This window comes from Lolium rigidum, chromosome 7, assembly GCF_022539505.1.
Source record: "Lolium rigidum isolate FL_2022 chromosome 7, APGP_CSIRO_Lrig_0.1, whole genome shotgun sequence".
In the NCBI taxonomy this organism is placed as follows: domain Eukaryota; kingdom Viridiplantae; phylum Streptophyta; class Magnoliopsida; order Poales; family Poaceae; genus Lolium; species Lolium rigidum.
The window spans coordinates 194,037,614-194,045,402 of NC_061514.1; the positions used below are offsets into that span (position 1 = coordinate 194,037,614).

General features: G+C 49.2%; 1 non-coding gene across 1 annotated transcript; it reads right to left on the reverse strand.

The window, feature by feature from the left end:
- Positions 1-2,536: 2,536 nt before the first annotated feature.
- On the reverse strand, positions 2,537-2,672 carry LOC124679937. The gene has a single exon (XR_006995352.1). It is a non-coding gene; the product is annotated as a small nucleolar RNA Z247 (small nucleolar RNA).
- Positions 2,673-7,789: the final 5,117 nt, after the last annotated feature.

Genomic DNA, 7,789 nt, shown 5'->3' on the forward strand with positions numbered 1-7,789 from the left:
GCCTCGCAAAACGGCTAAGTCCCAGAGGAATTGTCTTACAGTATGTTTTGGGGGATTACAAGTGCATGTGTGGCGCCGTTGGGAGGGGCGCCACACATGCTGCCACGTCGGATGGGCGCACCAGCTCAGCGTCGATGGAGCCACGTCGGCTGGGTCAGTGGCGCCGGCAGGAGGGGAGCCACATGGGCATGTGTGGCGCCCCTGGGAGGGGCGCCACACAAAAGGGTTAGATTGGTGAAATAGTTTCGCCGGAGGGTTAGTCTGTGCTTTTCTTCCACTTTTGGGTTATTTTTGTGTAAATCGCCTGGAGAGGGGCCGGTCGGGGCAGCATGCATGTCAGGGCGGGAGGTCGATGCAGAGACGCGTGAAGCTGCCTGCTCGTGGGCAGCAGGCGAGGTGGCAGCTGCTTGTTGGGGCGTCCAGTGCCCAGGTGCTGCTGATGTATCCGAGGTGGATAGGGGCACAGAGAAATCCTCCTCAGAATCTGTGTGTACTGCTTCTGCTGTATTTCCGTCTATGGCATCACTTGAACCCGAATTTTCTTCTGAATTTTGTTCCATGTGCGCAGGTGTAGCAATATCAACAGCCTGTGAAGTGTCAGTGACGGGAATAACAGGTGCAATAGGCATATGATCATCAGTATGTATCCCCTCATGAATAGTGGATGAACTAGTGGATAAATGCTCTGGCAATAAAAGAATTTCAGCGCGAAGGCGAGAACCAGCATTTGGGCGAAGGGAATGGAAGGGAAAAATATTTTCATCAAACACGACATCCCGAGATATGTAGACACGGCCAGTGGTCACATCCAAACATTTGACTCCTTTATGAAGAGGACTGTAGCCTAAAAAGACACACTGTTTGGAACGAAACGCAAGCTTGCGCTTGTTATAGGGGCGAAGGTTGGGCCAACAAGCACAACCAAAAATACGAAGAGAGTCATAATTTGGTTTAACTTGAAGTAATGTTTCTACAGGAGACTGATGATTAAGCACTTTCGTGGGAAGCAAGTTGATAAGAAATGTCGCGGTAAGGAATGCTTCATCCCAAAATTTGAGAGGCATAGATGCATGTGCAAGTAAGGCAAGACCAACCTCAACAATATGACGATGTTTGCGCTCAGCCGAACCATTTTGTTGGTGAGCATGAGGACAGGACACATGATGTGTGATGCCTACTTTTTGAAAGAAACCATGGAGTTTTTCATATTCACCACCCCAATCAGTTTGCATAGTAATAATTTTGCGGCCAAATTTGCGTTCAACAAGTTGTTGGAAATTAAGGAATACTTGATAAACATCACAACGTTTTTTAAGCAAATAGATCCAAGTAAACTTGCTATAGTCATCAATAAAGCTTACATAATACTGGTGTTTGCCAACAGAGACAGGAGCTGGACCCCATACATCAGAGAAAACTTGTTCTAAAGGAACAGTAGATACACTAGTAGAGGTAGGATATGGCAACTGATGACTCTTTGCTTGTTGGCATGGATCACACACATATGGATTTATTTCAGGCGAATATGGAAGATCATTTTTCCTAAGAACTTGTTGAACAATAAATGAAGACGGATGTCCTAAACGACGATGCCAAGTGGAAGAAGACGGCTTGATGGTGATGAATGCATGCTTGTGCGACCCGGCAGCAATGGGCACAAGGGGATATAAGCCGCCATGACATGGACCTCTAAACAGGATTTGCTTGGTGGCCTGGTCCTTAATCAAAAAGAAGAATGGGTGAAATTCAACAAAAGCATTATTGTCAAGAGCAATTTTATGAGCAGATAAAAGATTTTTGGAAGCACTAGGAACATGCAATATGTTGCGAAGATGTAGCGAACTATGAGGGGTATGCAAAACTGAATGACCAACATGCGCAATTGTCATACCTGTACCACTAGCATTGTGAACTCGATCGCGACCCCTGTAGTTGTCCCGAGTGTGCAACTTATTCAGCTCACCAGTTATGTGATCAGTAGCACCAGTGTCCATATACCAGTTTGTGTCAACTCCATAGGCACCTTTCTCCTCAGTGCGGGAGTCATCATCATCATCGTCACGATCAGCGTAGCGCCACCAGCACTCGTTAGCAGGATGGCCATGTTTCTTGCAGATTTGGCACTCAACATCAACGAAAGGAGTGGGAGTGCGACCACGACCACGACCACCTTTGGGCGCCCCACGCCCATCATCACGCCGATAGCGGCCTCCGTCACGGTCACGATCACGACCGCCTCCATCACGGCGGTACTGCCGTTCACGGTACTGAACCTCACGGTCAGACCTGTAGCTATCATCTCTATCACGTCTGTACCCATCATCCCTGTAGCGATACTGGCCACCACCGTCCCGGTCACGATACTGAACATCACGGCGATAGTCTGTGCGTCCATGGTCGCGGCGAGAGGTGTCACGATACTGATCATCACGCCTGTAATCTGGGCGACCTCCATCACGGCGGCGAGAGGCTGTATTCGCCGAAGACTGAAACTGCTGAGTACTCTGGCCAGTCTCACTTAACATGTTCTGGCGATATTCAAACGCCTGCAACTGGGCACACATATCATTCAGTGTGGTAGATGGTACAGCATTAATAGAAGCCACAAGGGGATTGTAATCTCCATCTAGGCCATTGAGAATATATCCCTTGAGCTCATCATCATCCACTCTTTTTCCGGCGGCGGCAAGCTCGGAAACAAAACCTTTCATCTTGGCAATGAACTGAGCAGCAGTCATATCGAGTTTCTTAGTATTGGAAAGGGCACCACGAAGCATGTTTACCTTGGCACGAGACTGCGAAGAAAACAGATCCTCCACCGTGGCCCAAACCTCAGAAGAATGCTCAAGGCCGATAACCTGAGCGAGTATGTCTTGATTCATCGACTTTGTCAAGTATCCCAGAACAGTCTGATCTCGAGCGAGCCAGGTCCCATAGGCCGGGTTCGTAATGGTGGTTTTCTTCTTGTCTTCATCCTCAACCTCCATGGTTTTGACCGGGGCAGCGTCGGAACCGTCAAGCAGTCCCATGACTTGCGCGCCACGGAGTGCGGGAAGCACTTGGGCTTTCCAGAAAAGATGATTGTCGCGAGACAACTTCTCCGTCGGGGGCGAGCCGAGAGCAGAGGCTAAGGCCGCCATGGCAGACGAGGAAGAGGCCATCAGGTTTGCTGATTTCTTCGGGAGGGAGGGAGTGGCGGCAGATCACAGCGGCCAGGAATTCTTGGAGCGGCGGCGAACCAGCAGATCGCGGCGGCTCAGTTTTTGATGGTTTTGGCGGCGTGGAACAGGCAGACCACGGCCAGAAGTCGTCGGTTGTTGATGGGGGCGGCTGATCAATGAAGATCGCGGCGGCCAGAAGATGTTTTCTCGTAAGTTTTGGTTGTTGTCGCACGGGAGATCGCCGGCGAGAATTTTTTTTTGTGAGATCGATCTGGATGTCAAGGAGGAAGTTGCTCTGATACCATATCGCTGTGCGGGGAATCGATACACCGTTAGGAGCTCGAGTTTCGTGTTATATAGGTATGGAACAACCCCATACGTAGTATATACATGATGGGTCCAATATGGGTAGAGTACTACTCTATACCGTATTAGACTTGTATTACAACTCTATTCAACATCACTGACTTTTTTTTTGTTTTAAAATGGCACAGTCCAGCGATCAGCCATGCGATTGTCAGTCAGTCAGTCAGTCATGGTCTCACTAGATGGTGATCGGAATCAGATGCATTTTCTTCCTTCAGTAAGTACCACGGCTATATTGGAAACTTCATGCTAAGACCGAAAAGGAAACCGGCATTTATTTGTGGCGTCTGTGCTACTCCAGCTGCAAATGAGTGAATGATGAGGGATATTCCAGTTTGGATGTAAAGCCATTATGAATTTCTGATGCGAACTTTCGGTCCAGCGCGTTCCTCTGGTGTGAAGCTTCATTCCGACTCCATACTTGACTTGAAAGACTTGACTACTTATGTTTTGCTGCTCTACTTTCTAAAGTTGCAGTGGTCTGCACCAGCAAGGCTGGGGAGATTACATGGTAAGTGCAGTAGGTTTCAGCTGTGCCTGCACACAAGTCATGAGACGCTGTGCTTGCGAATCAGTCACTCGCCTATTCTTCAACTACCGTTTCACCATTAGGCTTTAAGTTCTTCATAAAAGATTGGGTCGGCCTATAATGCTCTCGTTCTTCATAGAGGACCTAACCATAATATGAAGACTTGGTGGTACAAGACATAGGATGGCTCGACTCAAAACCGCAAGGACTTTTATTTTCCTCATTTTGCTCACCACTTGAGAGATTTGGAATGAACCCAATGCTCTTGTCTTTTAGAACAAGCATGTTAGGGGTGCTTATATAGAAAAATAAACTGGATTTTTATAAGCACCGGTGCTTATTTGTACTAGACAGATGCCTAACTAGGCACCACTCATGTACAAATAAGTACCGTGCTTAGTAAAATGCTTGGTTTATTTTCCTATGCACCACTCTAAGCATCTTCTATTGTACATGGCCTTAGAAATTATAAATAAGATTAAAAAACATATGTGCGTAACCGCCAGGGCAAGCAGTTGGACGAAATCATACCGAGAGAGAAGGGTTTTGTAATTTTCCTTTTATTTTTCTTGTAAAATTCCTTAATTAATTTAGGGCAAAGATTTTGTCCTTTTAGAAAAAAACTGACAAGTTTGCGAGAAACAACATCATGTTGTTTTCTAGTCAGTACTTCAGTCAGATCTCGAACAAGCCAAGTTGTGATCGACCAGTTTGTGGCCGTGGCAGGCACTGCTCTTGTGTCGAGGTAATGGTTGGTGAACCACTAAGCATGTGATGATCCATGGATCCACAGGAGGATCCAAAGAGAACTTAGTGGGTTCACAGTCCCTGTTCAATTTTGTCTAAATGTGTGAAGAATCCCACTATATTTCTAAATCGGGCTCGCACATGTTGCTTGAGCTAGTTGGCCTCGGGTAATTCCAAATGCATTAGGACTCATTGCCCAATGAATAGCTTGTTGCAGGGAAGCTCTCATGCTTGGCTGGCTTTTCCGTTATTCAAATGTGACAGTCCACCGAACCGATCAGCCCTGCAACTGTCAGTCAGTTGGAGTCTAACTAGGCCGGGATCGGAATCACATGCATTTTCTTCCTTTAGTAAGCACCACTTGATGTTGGAACCTTCGCACGCTAAGATCGGTAAGGAGACCAGCTTTTGCTTTTGGCTTCTTTCTTGGTCGAGTGGGGACTCCATTGGAAATGAGTTTATGACGACAGATATTCCGGTTTGGGGTGTAAAGCCATTCTGATGTGAATTTCCGGTCTGTTTCTCTTGCATTGCAGGGCCGTGTGAAGTTCCGTTCTGAGTCCATATTTGACTTGGAAGACCTGACTGCGTTGAGCAGGAGAAATTCCGGAATATTTTCTTAGAAGGTTATGCTGCACTTTTTCTCCTTGCTAGAGATTGCAGTAATTTGCATTGGCAATGCTCGGGAGATTACATGGTAAATGCATAGAGCTTCAGCTGTGACTTCACTGAAGTGTCGTCAGGCTGTGCGACTTCAGTAGTGAGGTTTTGGCCAGGAAGTGCAGCTCGTGGTTTTTCTGTTCGTCAGACCCAGATAGCGCGTTTATGGTCGTGGCACGCGTTGCACGCGGCATGTTCCTTGTCGCCTTACAAGTTACACGTGGAGGGAAAGATAGGGCCTCAGAGGCTTCCCGGTCATATCCCCAGCTTGGCGTTTGGTTGTCCCTTCGTCATTCGACTCTCATAGTTCCACTTCCACCACGACCTTCAGAGGCTTCCCGGTCGTGTTCTGGTCCTGCGTCTCGTCGGTCATCAGCGTCCACACTGTGACAAGCGGCATGGGTTCGACAGAAAATGCTTCACTGAGATTGCTGGAGGTGATGCTGAGATCGCTATACCACCCAGAGTCGTGTGAGGGCATCTCCAGCGGTTGGCGCAAATCGGACGGCAAAACTGACCGCATGCGTTTGCATCGAGCTGAATGGTCGAAATCGATCGCGCGTCCGTTTGAATTGAGGGGTGACCCAGCCATAATAATATTTCTCATTAAAAAGCCCACAATTTACATAATTGTAAAAATACATCAAAAAGCTTAGAAATAAAAAAGCGCCAGCAAGGCCTGCTAAAACCTAGCTATGGACTACTGCTCATCCTCGCTGATGAGGTCGATGAACCCCGGCATCTGTTATGAGAGCTGGCATGCTGACGGTGGAGGAGGAAGGGGAGCCTGCGGTGACTGCTGCCAGACCGTCGGTGAAGCAGGAGGTTGCGGTGAAGGTGGCCACGGATCCTAGACCGTCGAAGGAGCAGGAGACGGCGCGCACACGTGGGTACATGTCGGCGTGGCCGGAGGAGTCGCCGGCCTCCCCTGCGCAGCGACGAATCGCGAAGCTGGATGGCAAGGCCGTCCCACATAGCGAGTTGGTCGAGCTTGCTATTGGTCATTGCCATTGCAATGGCCTCCTCCTCGCTTATGTCCGACGGCTGGGTCTCGGATCCCACGCCGAACCACCATCGTCGTAGTCGTTTTCTCCGCATTGGATATGGCCATCGGACTCGTCCTCAGCCTCGTCGGCGTCCTGATCTTCGTCGTCGTTCCCTCGTCGTCGTTGTTGTCCTCTTTGAAGAAGTCGATATCGCTGAGGTATCCCGCTCGGCGGCGTGGGTTTGACTCTCATGTCAACGAGATCCAGTTGTACGAGTTTAGCGTGTACGCCAAATCGTCTCGCAGGTCGACCGGCAAGATGACTCAGTGACGGCACACCTTGTCGTGTTGCTCTCTCCCCTCGCATGCCACGGGAGGGACCGGCGCGCACCTAGAGTTGAGGTACCATCCTCCTCCCGGCAGGCTCGCATCCGGCCATGGCACCGGCCGGTTCTCCTCCCAGTGCCGGCGCGCGAAGTCGGTGCGGACGTACTGTCCTACACGCGGCTTCTTGCCGAACCGCGAGCCGCCGGCCTCGTGGTCGTTTTTCATCTTGCGGTACGGCCAACCCCCCATGCCATCTGTCGGGTGGATATGTCGGACTCTGGCAATGGCGTGGTCGAGAAAATGGATGCCCCCAACGGCCCTTAAGAAAGCTCGGACGTCACCTCGCCTTCGATACCCTGCCATTGAAGCCGATGCGATGCCGCCGACCAACGCAGGGGCGTGGAAGGGGCTTTTAACGTGTCGCGGAAAGCTGCAACACGCTGCCAGTCAGTTATGCCGCGCTGAAGACGAATCGTCTCTGTCGCTGCCAGGCGGACCGTGCGAGAAGCGCGTGGATGCTGGCGCTGACTGCGTAGTGTTCGCCCAGATGCATTCAGAGAGCATAGTTGGACTGCGTTTTCGTCTGAGCGGACTCGGACAGATTGGAAACTGTGGGTCAAGCCGCTGGGCTGGGATACAGACGCGTGTCGAAGATATGTGGTGGTGGTTGTGTGCATGTTGACTGAAGATGCACCCTTTGTCCTTCAACACAGTTCTCAGATTGATAGTCAGCATTTTTAGCACAGGAGAAAAATCGTTGATTTCGTGCATGAAAAAAGTTGAGGAAAATACACAAATATTTGCCGATTATCACATATGGGACACTCGCAAAGTAGAGGGGAATATACACAATTTTTTGTCGAGTACTTTGCCGAGTATGATAAGTTTGCTAAAGTGTCTTTTCCTTAGTTGCCTAGTGTTACCTGTTTGTCGAGTCCCATTTAGAAAATACTTGACGCTTTATCCATGCTGCCGAGTATTTTTATTTTGCTGAGTCTTTTTGTGGCAAGACTC